The sequence below is a fragment of the Humulus lupulus genome, chromosome 2, assembly GCF_963169125.1.
Source record: "Humulus lupulus chromosome 2, drHumLupu1.1, whole genome shotgun sequence".
In the NCBI taxonomy this organism is placed as follows: Eukaryota; Viridiplantae; Streptophyta; class Magnoliopsida; order Rosales; family Cannabaceae; genus Humulus; species Humulus lupulus.
Window position 1 is genome coordinate 184,601,430 of NC_084794.1, and position 13,935 is coordinate 184,615,364.

A 13,935-nucleotide genomic window follows, 5' to 3' on the forward strand; every position below is an offset into this window, starting at 1 on the left:
AAACAAATAATCATGAAAATAAAACATGTGAGCAAAGTGATTGACCAAGTAAAAAAAATGATTTCTATTCTTTTATTGATAATAAATGAGATTACAAAGAAATTGGGTTTTAATTAGGGCATAAAACCCTAACAAACTCCCACTTGCACAAATTGAACCTAATGTCTTAATTCTACTAATCTTATTTCTTTGATATGCTTATCAAATGTAGTTTCTGCCGTGTCTTTGTAAACGGATCCACAAGATTGTCTTCAGTTGCAATCTTCATAACCTTCACATCTCACCTGGCCACATATTCTCGAATAATGTGATACTTCCTTTGTATATGCTTACTCCTCTTGTGACTACGAGGTTTTTTCGAGTTGTCTATCGCTCATGTATTGTCACAAAAATTTATCCATTTTTGGAATAACACCAAAATCCGAATAAAATGTTTTTAGCCAGACTATTTCCTTAGCTTCTTCTGACGCAACTATGTACTCAGCCTCCATGGTGGAATCTGAGATTGCAAACTGCTTTGCGCTTCTCCATATCACACTCCACCCTAAGAGTAAACACAATTCCAGAAGTAGACTTCCTATCATCGACATCAACCTAAAACTCTGAATCAGTGTAGCCTACAAGGTTCAGAACACCACCCTTGTAGACTAACATATAATCCCTAGTCCGCCTTAAATACTTCAGGATATGCTTAGCAGATATCTGATCTAGTACACAACATGTCATACATTAGATTTCCAACGGCAGATGCATAAGAAACTTTTCTCATTGCATCTTCCTCTTCAGGAGTCTGAGGAGACTGCTTCTTTGAAAGATGAATTCCATGGCGGGATGGTAAACGTCCTTTCTTGGAATTTGTCATTGAGAATCATTCAAGCACTTTATCTATGTAAGCTGCTTGAGATAGAGCTAAGAGTCTGTTCTTTCTATCCCTAATGATCTGGATACCAAGAACATAACTTGCTTCACCCAAATCCTTCATCTAGAATTGAGTGCTCAGCCAATTCTTCACATCTAACAATTTCTTAACATTGTTTCCAATGAGTAAGATATCATCTACATAAAGAACCAGAAATACCACTATTTGATTTGCCTTCAGTTGGTAAACACAAGGCTCATCAATATTTTTTTCAAAGCCATAGGTTTTGATTATTTCATCAAACCTAAGATTCCTGGAACGAGAAGCTTGCTTAAGTCCATAGATGGACCTATTCAACTTGCAAACTTTTCCTTCTTGTTCAGCTACTTTAAATCCTTCTGGTTGATCCATATAAATGACTTTGTCAAGGTTTCCATTAAGGAAAGTTGTCTTGACGTCCATTTGCCAGATCTCATAGTCGAGAGTGGCTGCTATGGATAGGAGGATGCGAATGGACTTGAGCATGGCTACCAGACTAAAAGTGTAACGTCCTACGTTTTTGGGTACCTTTCTACGACTCGAGTCGGGATTTTTCCCTCGGGTTAAGAATATTATTTTAAATAATATTATATTTTGTTTGTAAGTATTCCATGAGTTATTGCTAGACAAAATATGAATTTTGTGATTTTAAAAGTCAAGATAAGACTTTCGGTCCTGGACCGACACAAAAACCTTGATCGGGTAAAAATCTCGGAAAATAAAACGAAAATTCATGGAAATTATATTTTGGGCATAAAATACATTCATAAAAGTTAAAGTTTGGTCAAAAATAATAAACCTAAAAGAAAATGGAAATTTTAAGGCATTTTGTGGTAAATGCCTAATTTTGCCGAAATGGGGAATTTTATTCCATGAATGGACCTTAGGTTAAATTTTATTATGTGATTAATTATATTAAATGTGAGAGACATTTAAATTAATTAGTTAATGTTAAGTTTGGTGATTAAAACTTAATAAGAGTGAAAAAGGTGTCAAAAGCCAATTTGGACTTTTCTTCTTATGAAACATTTATTAACCTTTATAAAAAAATAAAAAATAAAAATTAATGATCACCTATATGGCAAAGGGTGGCCGGCCATGTGCTATTTTAGAGTGGTGTGAACCCAATATTATAAAGATTAAATCTCATTTAATAAAGAAGTCAAGTGGGCAAGTGGGTAGAAAAGCACTTAAGTACTTTGTGATATTTTGAAGAGTTTTGTGAGCAATTCCCACACTAAGAACCGACCACTCTCCCTCTCTCATTCACTCATCTGATTTTTGAAGACCTCTCAAAGTGTTCTCTCCATTATTCAACCTCAAGAACACCAAGGAAACTTGGAGGCTAAGTCTTGGTCTAGGAAGTATTTTTCCCTGAGGTAAAGTTCACTAATCTAGGCTTTTGTAAAGTTTTAAGCATAGAGTTTCAAATAGCTAATTAAATATGTTGTTGGGGGAACTTGGTTAGGGTTTTTGAAAGGTTTTGGAGGAGTCAAAGCTTATAGGAAGGTCCAAACCTTAAGCAAGAACACCAAAGAGGTAAAAAGTTTACTTTTGATGATTTTGTTGTAGGGTTTTTAGTTTTAAGCATTATTTTGTATATCTAATGCTTAAAGTTTCTTGTTGGTGATGTAATAAGGTTATGGTAGTTTTTTAATAATTTTTATGATGCATGTGCATTGATTTTTGAAAATGGGAACCAAAACCCCCAAGGGTTTTGTAGGATACCCTAAAACAAAACATGTTTTGAGCTGTGACTTCCAACGGGTCAAGCAGCCACTGTATATTGGCTTTGTAAAATTAAATTTTACTGTGATGTTTTTGAGATTGATTACATAAAATTGAGCTTTTGAAACACTAAAAAATGTTTAGAAATGAGTAAGTAATGCTATTTCAAAGTTTAGGTAAAAAACTGTTTTTTTCGTATTCTTATTTTCGGAACCAAGTTTGGACAGCCACTGTATAGGGAAAATGAACCCAGTTTTTTCTAAAATTTTGTGGACATATTTCTGGCATAACCTATTATTCCACTGTAAAATTTGGTAAGAAAATATTGAACGGTTTGAAAGTTATTAACTGTCAAAGTTTGGAAAAAATAAGGGCTTGAAAATAAGGTAATTTTTACCTCATTGTTGGAAAATGATTTCACCAATCAAAAATGCTCATTTTGACCTAAGATTTTACAAAGACCTAAATGGCATAACAAAAATGGAATTGGGAAATTTTGATAACAATTGGGTAAGTAAATTTCAAGTTATGAACTAACGAAGTATGTAGTTAAAAATGTGAAAAATAGGTTTTTCACACTTAGTGTAAAAAAATGAGATTTTGGAACATAAGGTAAAAAGTAAAATTTTACTTATTTCAAGATATAAATTGGTAAGTCTTGAAATCATATTTTCACTAAAATTACCCCTTTGAGTTTAAATGAATTATTTTTATTAAAGAGTTTTTATTCTTTCTAAAAATAAGAGATTTAATTTATTAATAGTTAATAAATTAAAAGAGGGTTTAAAACCCTATATTTTGAGAAAATAATTAAATGAATTATTTTTCTAGTAAGTAAAAATTGGTTAATTGCTTTTGGAAAATTAATTAGTCAAGATGAGAAATTTATAACGGTTTTCCTAATTAAGACAAATTAGGCAATTTTCTTAAATCGGTTTTTAGATATTAAAACCTTAAGAAAACAAAAAGGAAAATTTAAAGAGTTTATTTTCTTTAAAAATAATTAAGGAATTTATTTGTATTTTCTGGATGTAATACCGGCTAAAATCTTACATATTTTAACCGACTAGTCGAAAGTGCGAGTTAATAGCGATACCTTGAAAGAATAAGATTTTTAGCGGGTTGTGGGGAAATACCATTGTGATACCCGAGCCTAGGTATCGAGACCTTAGGATAGGTCTCCCCGAGACTTAGGGTTTAGTCTCGAATATTTTGTATGACTTTCCTTAATAGGTTTAAAACCAAATAAGGACTATAAATCCTTACAAATGACTTTTATTAAAATGACCAAACTGCCCAAAATAATAATAATGAATTATGAGTGCCATAATTAATCCGAGTATATTGTATGGATAACTACAGTATTGGCTAAGCGTAACTGGACTGAGCGTTGGAGGGTGAAAACCTGCTGAGCGCTAAGGACTCCAAGTAAGTCAACTTATATTGTATGGCTGCAACATGAAATGATTATTGTCTTGTATGTTAGTATAGGGATACATGCATATATATAGGCTGTCATAGAAAGTTGCTTAGAGACGTTAGTCTAGTGAGTGCTGATTTAGAAAATATGAACGGTAGAAGTCCGTCATATCCTAGACGGTTGATCCCCGTCACACTGCTTGATTTTATTTATGTCCGGTTCATTACCGCGACGGGTGGCCATGAGATGAGGATAAGCTGGTTAAACCTAGGGGCGCCAAGATAAATGGGACCTAGGGGCCCTCATGCTTACTTAATCATTGGACGGTTAGAATCCGAGCAAGTGCTCTGATAAGTTATTCCCGGATAGCAGCCGTGAATATTGGCCATTCAGTGAGAGTGCCTAGAGATACTAGGGGTTGCCAAGATTGAGTGAGGCTGAACACCCTAGGGGCAACTGCTCACCAGCACCACTGATTAACATAGAAGTCTCCGTAAAACCATGTAAATTGGATTACACTCTTGAATAAGTAGCGATGCCCTAGGTAACATGATAGTTACCCTTGATGAGAATATTTATTGGCTAGATCTTAGTGTGGAGACTCGGTTCTCTTTTACAGATTAGCAATTATGTTGGAGGGCGCGTTACGCCTGATTTGTTGGAAATTGTCGAGCGCTGGTCTCGAATTATATGGTGATATAATATATCTGCTTGCTCTGGGATTTTCTGAGTGCAGGGATATAATTGTTGATAAGAATTAGTTGCGATGTAATATATCTGCTTGTTCTGGGATTTTTCTGAGTGCAGGATTTTTTATCTAGATATGAATTAATTTATCCTTGGTTATCAGGCATGACCATAAGTTTGCCAGGACGCTTTAGCGTTCTTGAAATTGATTGTGTAGGGTCCGGATCCCTATTTCTCTACCTGCTTTGTTTGAAAGTTGATCTTACTAAGCGTTTTCGCTTACCTAGTTGTTTCATGTTGTAGGTAAAGGCAAGGGCAGGGCAGAGCAGTGAGCGCTGGAGTCTTCCTTGCAAATGTACATGTGGACCGACCTTTTGGGAAGCCTTTTTATTTTTGGAAATGTTGTGTAATTTTCCTAAACTAGGCTCACTCTAATCTTTATAAAACATGTTTGTAACTAAATGTTAAGTATGGCCATACGACTTTTTAAAAAGTTTTTTTTTCTATGGGTTTTTGAGACATTTTGTTAAATGAAAACATTTATATTTCCGCATTATGGAGTCTTGAAAATCCGGGTCGTTACAAAAAGTTTCCTCATAGTCCATGCCTTCTCTTTGGGTACAACCCTTTGCCACTAATCAAGCTTTATAAGTCTCGATATTTCCATCAACACCTTGTTTTTTCTTGTAGATCCACTTGCACCCAATGACCCTAAAGTCACTTGGTGCTTCCACAAGATCCCAGACAGAATTTTAGTACATGGACTCCATTTCCTATTTCATGGCTAGCCATTGCCTATGTGAAAGACAACGGATCATCATCACTAGTGTCATCAACAACCATATTGGTTTCACCATCCAAACCATAGCGAACTGGGTTCCTAGAAACCCTCCCACTATGACGAGGCTCTGTGACTTTTTGCTCAGGAACAATGGTGCTATCTTCATTTAAATCGATTTGCGTCGGTTGGACACGAAGAGTGGGAATTTCATCATCAACTTGCGTTGATGATGATGGAACATTGGTTGGAGTTAATTCTTTAACCATCTCCTCAAAACTACTTTGCTCCGTGGTTTGAAGTTTTGGACATAGTCATTTTTCAGAAAAGTAGCATTCGTAGAAGTAAACACTTTCTTTTCTGAATGACTATAGAAAATTCCACCCCGAGTACCTTTAGGATAGCCAACAAACATGCAAACTTCAGTTCGTGGTTCTAGCTTTTCTTCCTTTTTCCTCAGGACGTGGGCGGGACACCCCCGAGATTCTGTAATGGCATAAACTAGGTTCCAGCATTCTAAAGGTGTTTTGGGGATTGATTTAGACGGCATGACATTGAGAATGTCGTTCGCGGTTTCAATTGCATGACCCCAGCACAAAGTTGGTAGAGTTAAGTAACTAAGCATGCATCGAATCATTTCCAATAAAGTTCTGTTCTGGCGTTCCGCTATACCATTTTGCTGCGGAGTACCTGGGGCAGTAAGTTTTGATAAAATCCTAAGTTTAGTTAAATGATCTTGGAATTGCATATCAAAATATTCTCCACCCCTATCAGATCGCAATATCTTTAACGTTTTACCTAATTGGTTATGAGCCATCGCTAGGAATTCCTGAAACTTTGAAAATATTTTTGATTTCCTATGCAATAGGCAAAGACATGAGTATCTAGAGTAATCGTCAATGAAAGGTACGAAATACTCAAAACCACCTCTAGCTTATACATTCAAAGGTCCACAAACATCTTAATGCACAAGTCCAAGTAGTTTTTTGGCCCTATCACCCTTTGCAGAGAATGGAGGCTTGGTCAATTTGCCTTCTAGACAAGATTGACAAACAGGTAATTCACCTAAGGTGAGTTTCCTCAAAGGCCCATCCTTTGTAAGTCTTTGAATCCTATCATAGCCAATGTGACCTAGTCTCAAGTGCCATAAATACATCATATTATCGTTATCGGTCTTTTGATGTTTATTGGTCCTAGGTTTAGCTACTTTGAATAAATCATTGTTAAGAGCGAGGGGTTCGTTAAGTCGCATAATATAAAGCCAGTTTTCCAAACATGCAATACACAATTATGATCCATTGAAAGAAATAGATATATTAGAACTTATGTAAGTCATAACCGATCATTCTAATTGCAATATGGAAACTGAAATTAAATTTCTACTAAAATCTGGAATAAAAAATACATCATTTAAAATAAAAAATTTATTTCTGAACTTCAGACGAGCTCTTCCTCTAGCTTGGACCACAACAAACGCTCCGTTCCCAACTCTAAGCTTTAAGTCACCTTCGTCCACTTCCTCCCATGATTCAAGAAGCTTTGTTTTTAGCTGCTAGAAACTTGGGCCAATCCTGTTTCCAATGCCCCTTCTCTTTGCAGCGAAAACACTTACCTTTACCTTTCTAGTTTTTCTTGTTCTTCCCCTTAGGCGTCTGTGCATTTGGTTGTGCACTCGCCTTTTTAGCCTTTTGCAGGCTTGGGGTTGTTGATTTGTCCACCTTTCCTCTTGTTTCCTACTTTCGAAGACGAAGCTTGGTTAGCTTCAGCCTTAGCTGGATCAGCAGCAGTAGTAGTAGTTGTCTTCTTTTCTCCTCCCTTACTCGGTCCACCCATGATAGATTGAAAAGTCTGAAGCTCGTTCATGAGCTACGTCAGACCATAGTTGTAATGCTCTACTACCCGGGGACCGTTACGATGTGCATTTTAAACAGTGCTAAACTCGCTAACCGAGCCATTTGTTCATATTTGTGTAATTAAGTGTGATTAACGATTTAGAGTTAAATTTTTTTGTCAAAGATACAACGTTTCACTAAAACGTTTACTGTATACATTGGGATCCCGAAAATATATTTTAAAGGTTAATTACAATAAAAGATTTACAACCAGCCGACCTAAGCGGCAAAATAGGGTTTAACCCTAGTTCCTCATTAAACCCTCGGCCGTGGTGGTCGATCAGCCGCATATATACACATTGTCACCTAAGCTCTCCAACTAAAGAATGGTCCAACTTTCTTTAGCCTTTACCTGCACCACATAGCACTTGTGAGCCGAGGCTCAGCAAGAAAACTCAATATGCTAATGAACAGGTAATAACATGCCACTGAATCATAATAGGCATGCCTAGCAATAATAACCCTACTCATGCATGCAAGCAGGTACAAATAAATGTTTGTGGAGTCCTGTGCTCTGAGTAGATTACTAATAAGTCTCTCGCTCTGAGGTAGATGACTAATAAGTCTCTCTGAGGTAGACGACTAATAAGTCTCTCTCTGAATAGACGACTAATAAGTCATACTCTTTATAGATGACTGATAAGTCTATCTCTATTTAGATGACTAATAAGTCTATCTCCGTATAGATGACTGATAAGTCTATCTCTATGTAGATGACTAATAGGTCCATCTCTGTATAGATGACTGATAAGTCCATCTCTGTATAGATGACTGATAAGTCCATCTCTGTATAGATGACTAATAAGTCTATCTCTGAGGTCCCACACCCTCCTAGCCATGTGACGTATCAGTCACTTGAGCTTATAGCCCTGGCTCTATGTAACTAGCCATTAGACTAAACAAGTGCTTTTGTTTTCATCGAACTTAAGGTCGATCAAGCATTTCATGCTTATGATGATAATGCTTATGTCGATTAGATCTAATATTTTCGGCTTGCGTTAAACACACTAATACTGTTCTTGACTCATTAGCCAATACCATATGACTAGTGCTCAGTATTACTGCTGAATTTGACTAAGTCACAGCTTCACAGTCAATATTGACACCATTGCCGATTCCTGACTCATAGATCAGTTCCACTCACAAGTAAGTAATGCAACCAGGCATATATCATATGTCAAATATCCAAATACAGGGAATTCAACATGCTTACTCAACAATCACTAGCATAGTTATGATCATGCACATTTTTGGAGACTCAAGCTCTGATCAATCTCATATTCAACATTCATGCCATGCCCTAATCACATGTATCTTATGCATCACATGCATCACATTCTAGGTGCAGTTTTCTTACCTTTGGTCCAAGCACAGGTTACCAATAAATGAGCCACAAGCATGATCCTATTTCCAAGCCCCTAATGATAACCTAGTCATAACCATAAAATAAAACCTCATAAAAAATGAGTAAATAAATACTTCCAGACCCAACCCAAGCCTCCGGGATGTCGAATCCTACTCAACTGGGTAGTAGGATCGATCCCAAGCCCTTAGAGTTAAGTTCCCATGACTAAAAACCAAATTTGGGCAAAATTTCCCTTAAGCGCCGCGACCCTCCCCCAGCCTTGCGCCACGGCCCACCTCTAAACAGAGTTTGAACCCATTTCTTCCTCTGCCTAGCACCGCGGCGTGCCACCTTTCGCCGTAGCCCTAATTGCCCATCAGCCAACTTCACCTTCTTCATCAAGCCTGGGCCGCGGTGCCCAAGAACAGGGCCGCGATCCAACCACGAACCTAGCAAAAAACCTCGTTTTCTCCATTTCAAAACCTTCCAAAAACCTATCCAAACATCTCCAAATAAAAAAATCAAAGTTCACAAACATCCTAATTATCCAACACCACAAAAACCCAAGCTTCAAATCATCAAAAAACTCATCAAAACATAAAATCCAATCGAAGCTTAAAAACTCGAAAACTTAAAACTTAAAACTTGGACTACCTTCAATTGAGTTGTTTCCCAACTAAATCCTCTGGCTAAAAAGCTTCTAATCTTTCCTAGAATTGCTATGCCTCGATCCTTGCTTTAATCCAAGTTCTAAAAGTCAAGTTTCCTTCGAAAATGCGATCGGGTGTCGAAAAGGGAACGGGAGGGAGAGAGAACGTTCTGAACATTATTTTATTATTCTAACAGGTTACTTGAAGCTTAAGTAACCTCAAGCAAATCCTAATGCTCAGGGTCCTGAAAATGCCCCCCCCCCCCCCCCCCCCCCAGGGTAAGATAGTCAAAATTCCCAGAATTTCTGTAAAACGCCATTAACTAGTACTTAATAAAACATTCACATTTTCAATGGTTTATAATAGAAAGCCACTTATTATAAAGGTTTCAGTGGGGTCTTACTTAAAATATGCAAATTGGGCCCAAAAGTTTAAAAAGAAAATACTAGTTTTATGCAAAGTACTAAAACAAACAAAAGTTCAAGTCCCACTGAAATTTTTTAAGAAAATCCCATTAAACATAACATTATTAAAAATGGCGTTTAAAGTTTATCGTTTCTCGTTCATATGATGCCCCATGCCATACACACCAGGACGACAGAACTCCCCACATCACCACGCATGCCACAGAGAAACCTATTTGCTACCTGGAAGGGAAAGTAAGGGGGTGAGCTAAAAGCCCAGTAAGGAAGTACAAACAACAAGCAAGTAAGATACAACAATTTACAAACACTATCATTCATCTTTATACATCATAGCATCATCATAATATTGGCATCACTATCATAAACATAAACAAAATGCCACCATCATATCATAAGCATCATAACATCATAACAAAATCATAAACATCACCAAACATCATAACATAATCATAAACATCACCAAACATCATAGCATAATCATAAACATCACCAAACATCATAACATAATCATGAACAATTCCTTGTGAACATGGCCCGCTAACTTGTCCATGCCACCCTTTGAGGTAAACAAGAGACTCTGGTCCTTGAATAACCTCGGCGCGTCCGCCCATGGAGTTACGTCTTCATATCCTTAGTAACTCGAGTTACGTCTTTTTTATCCTTAGCAACCCATTTTGATGTGTTGCGTTCATCACGCTAACATCCATTCATATCATACAATATTCATACAAGCCAACATATCATCACATTATGGCATTCATAATTCATAACATTTCATTCACACAACAGTCTTACCATTCATAATATAACATTCATAAATTCTATCTAACTTCCTTAACTCAGGTCCAAGCTAAGTAAAACCACAACTTCTCAACAAGCCTATACCATAATCAAAACGACATTTCTTAGCTTCATATAATTACTATTTTTCCCTCTCATATAACTCATGTGTGCATGGGCCATGCACACATGGTAGGAGTTACACACAACATACACATATGCTTAATTACACATAAGGTCATAAAAAGAATAATGCTCATTCTACCTATATTGCATGCATGATCTTTCTATAAAAACTACATGGTTGCATAATAGACATTATTTTGGACATAAAAGTGAATTTGCATGTAACATGCATACGTGGGAACGTTGCGTAAATGTGGCGTTTAAAACGATAACTCCATGCGTCTTACTTCTATCGATTTAAAATAATAGACTTGTAGCATGTATTGTTTACCATTGTTTATCTTCTTAAAATTACTAGGTTGATTAAATCTCCTAAGACATTCTTTTTATTTCATAAAAATAATTTTATTTAGCCATTAAGAATATATAAAAGACCCATTTATTATTATTTTTAAATTACAAATAAAAGCAAGGGCATTGGAAATTATTTTAAAAAAAAAGAAAATACCTATGATTATCATGTCCCCTTAGAAAATAATAATTTAATTTAAGTTAGTAGAATTTCATAATTTGATGTGAGAAAATTAATAATTTTAAGTGTGGAAAAATATATTTTTACTTGAATTATTTTAAGGCTTAATTTTAAGTAACATAAATTCATAAATGACAATTAAATAATTATTTTAAACTTTTTAAACTAAACTTTCAGCCACCATTTAATTTCTTTAAAAGTCACAAATAAATTAAATTCAATATTTTTCTTAATCAAAATAAAGAAAATCATAACTATTAAAATAAACACTCATACCATATTAAAAATACCATTTGTAATATTACCATAGTTTAGGATTTTTAATTTATTTCAAATACTAATCAAATTCCTCTTATTAAAACACACATCACATTTTTTTTACAAAAATTCCAGCAATCAAATTTATCATTAAAATCACCATTTCCATTTTTTAAAAACTCATATTTTCATCAAAATATAAAAAAATCTGTAAGTATTTATTTACTCAAAATATCATCTCAAAGCATAATTAAATTTCCCATTAAATTTTTTGAAAACATCAAAACATTTGCAAACTTTATTTAAGCATTCAAAACATTATTCCTATCATAAACAACATCATTTTTGCACAAAAATCAGCAAGCACATTAAATCATAAAATTCATTCTTTTCATTATACTCACAAAATTCATGCTTATTTATGCACAATATTTCAACACAAACCCTAGCATGCTTCTAAACTCTTTAACCATTTTAATCACAACATGAGTATACAATAATTCATCAATCACCTTTAGAACTTATTCACAAGTCATGAACAAATAACCACCCTTGATCTTGTGTTAAATATACTCTCAATATATTATTACCATGCAATTATTCCGAAGATCACAACCATCATAACCTCATACAAGATCACAACCTATCATGATTTCTAAGATTAAATTGACATTAAACACACAAAAAAAAAAAAAAAAAAACCATCATACTTGAGCATTACCCTAGGCCAAAACATATTTAATAAAAAATAACCCATTCTTTTCATGTATTTTAAATATTCATCATCACTTTTCATAGATCACAAATTTAAACCCTTGTACAATTTCACATAAATTCTTTAAGCCAAAACATACATATCATTTAACCATAGGAAAGCTTTGAACAACATATCATAATCACCATATTTCAATAATCATCTCACTACACATATTTTTAATACACAACCATAAAAATCAAACCCAAACAACATAAACCCATGCCCACGCCTAGGTCTATTTTCCCATGCATCAAGATATAAGAAAAAAATTCCATCAACACAACATATTATCCTATTACAAACAAACCCACTTTCAGCCATAGTCTCTCCAAATCATCAATCATCAAATACCAATAATCAAAAGATTGAGGGGAAAATTAATACCTCTCTTGATAGAAATCAAGAACCCAACTAGGACCACCTCCTTGCTCAAACCCTAGGGGTTTTCTTTTCAAAATTAAGATGGAGAAGAAGTAGAAAAACACAATTAAAAACAACTCTAATCAACATACTAAAAATTTAAAAGAAAGAAAACATAAAACAAGATCAAAGACCATACCCTAAGATTGATCTTTTCTTCTTCTCCTTCTACTTCTTCGTCTTCTTCTTCTTCCTTTCTTTCTTCTTCTCGCTCTCTCTTTATCACGCCACACTCTCTCTCTCTATCCTCTCTCTAGAACACGACAGCCAAGAGCAAGAATGGCCCTTCCCAATTTTTCATTCCCCCTTTATCTTAATTCTCTCAATAAAGCCTAACCAAAATAAAATGGTAAGTTTCCTTTCTCTTTTTATTTTCTTTTAATTTCATATTATTTTCTTTTATCACATTTGATTGGAGATAAAAGGGTGATCACATTCCTTTCCCAAAATGACTATCTTCTTCAAATTTTGACTTTATTTGCCTTAGAAAATAAATGGAAAAATTTGACTTCCTTTCCCACTACACCCACACGTCCAACACATGGTTTCCCATTCCTTTTTTATTTATTTATTTTTTTTGTAAATAAAACAATTAAATCTAATATATGGAAACTATATAATGTGTAGGAAATTCTACACATGTGCATCATGCTACCATGCACCTTAGTGCATTCAACCAAATCACTAGGGTACATCACTATCTACCATGCACCTTAGTGCATTTAACCAAATCTCACATAATCACATTTTTAAAAATAAAAATAAATAAATATCATTTAACAAATAATTTCACAAAAATATAATACAAACAATTATAACAATTAAATAAAATAACAAATAATTAAATAAAACAAACAACAACTAAATAAAATAAACATCATTTAAATAAAACAATTCACCACACTTAACACTTAAATAAAATAAAACACCAAAAATTTTAATAACTAAAAAAAAAAATTTTGGTGCACTACAATTTCCCCCTGGTCTCATTAGCTCTCAATTTATCATCAAATATTTATTCCCATTACCCAATATCCCGTTAATGTGTTAAATTCCCCTTGACTCACTCCGAGTCAAGTATAAATCCCATTGTGACTTTCCCACTGGCTTGCTTCCTAGGATCGTCTCGTGCTGAGTAACCCAAGCATAACCAAATAATAACGAAGCACCACACACATACCACATATATGCCAAATATACCCAAAATGGCCAAAATATGAAAATTGCCCATTTGAACAG

General features: G+C 34.7%; 1 long non-coding RNA gene across 1 annotated transcript; it reads right to left on the reverse strand.

Annotated features, from left to right (window-relative positions):
* Nucleotides 1-9,729: 9,729 nt before the first annotated feature.
* Nucleotides 9,730-13,123, reverse strand: LOC133816448 (uncharacterized). The gene is made up of 3 exons (XR_009885248.1): nucleotides 12,836-13,123; nucleotides 12,661-12,723; nucleotides 9,730-10,045 (listed from the first exon to the last, which is right to left on the reverse strand). It is a non-coding gene; the product is annotated as an uncharacterized LOC133816448 (long non-coding RNA).
* Nucleotides 13,124-13,935: the final 812 nt, after the last annotated feature.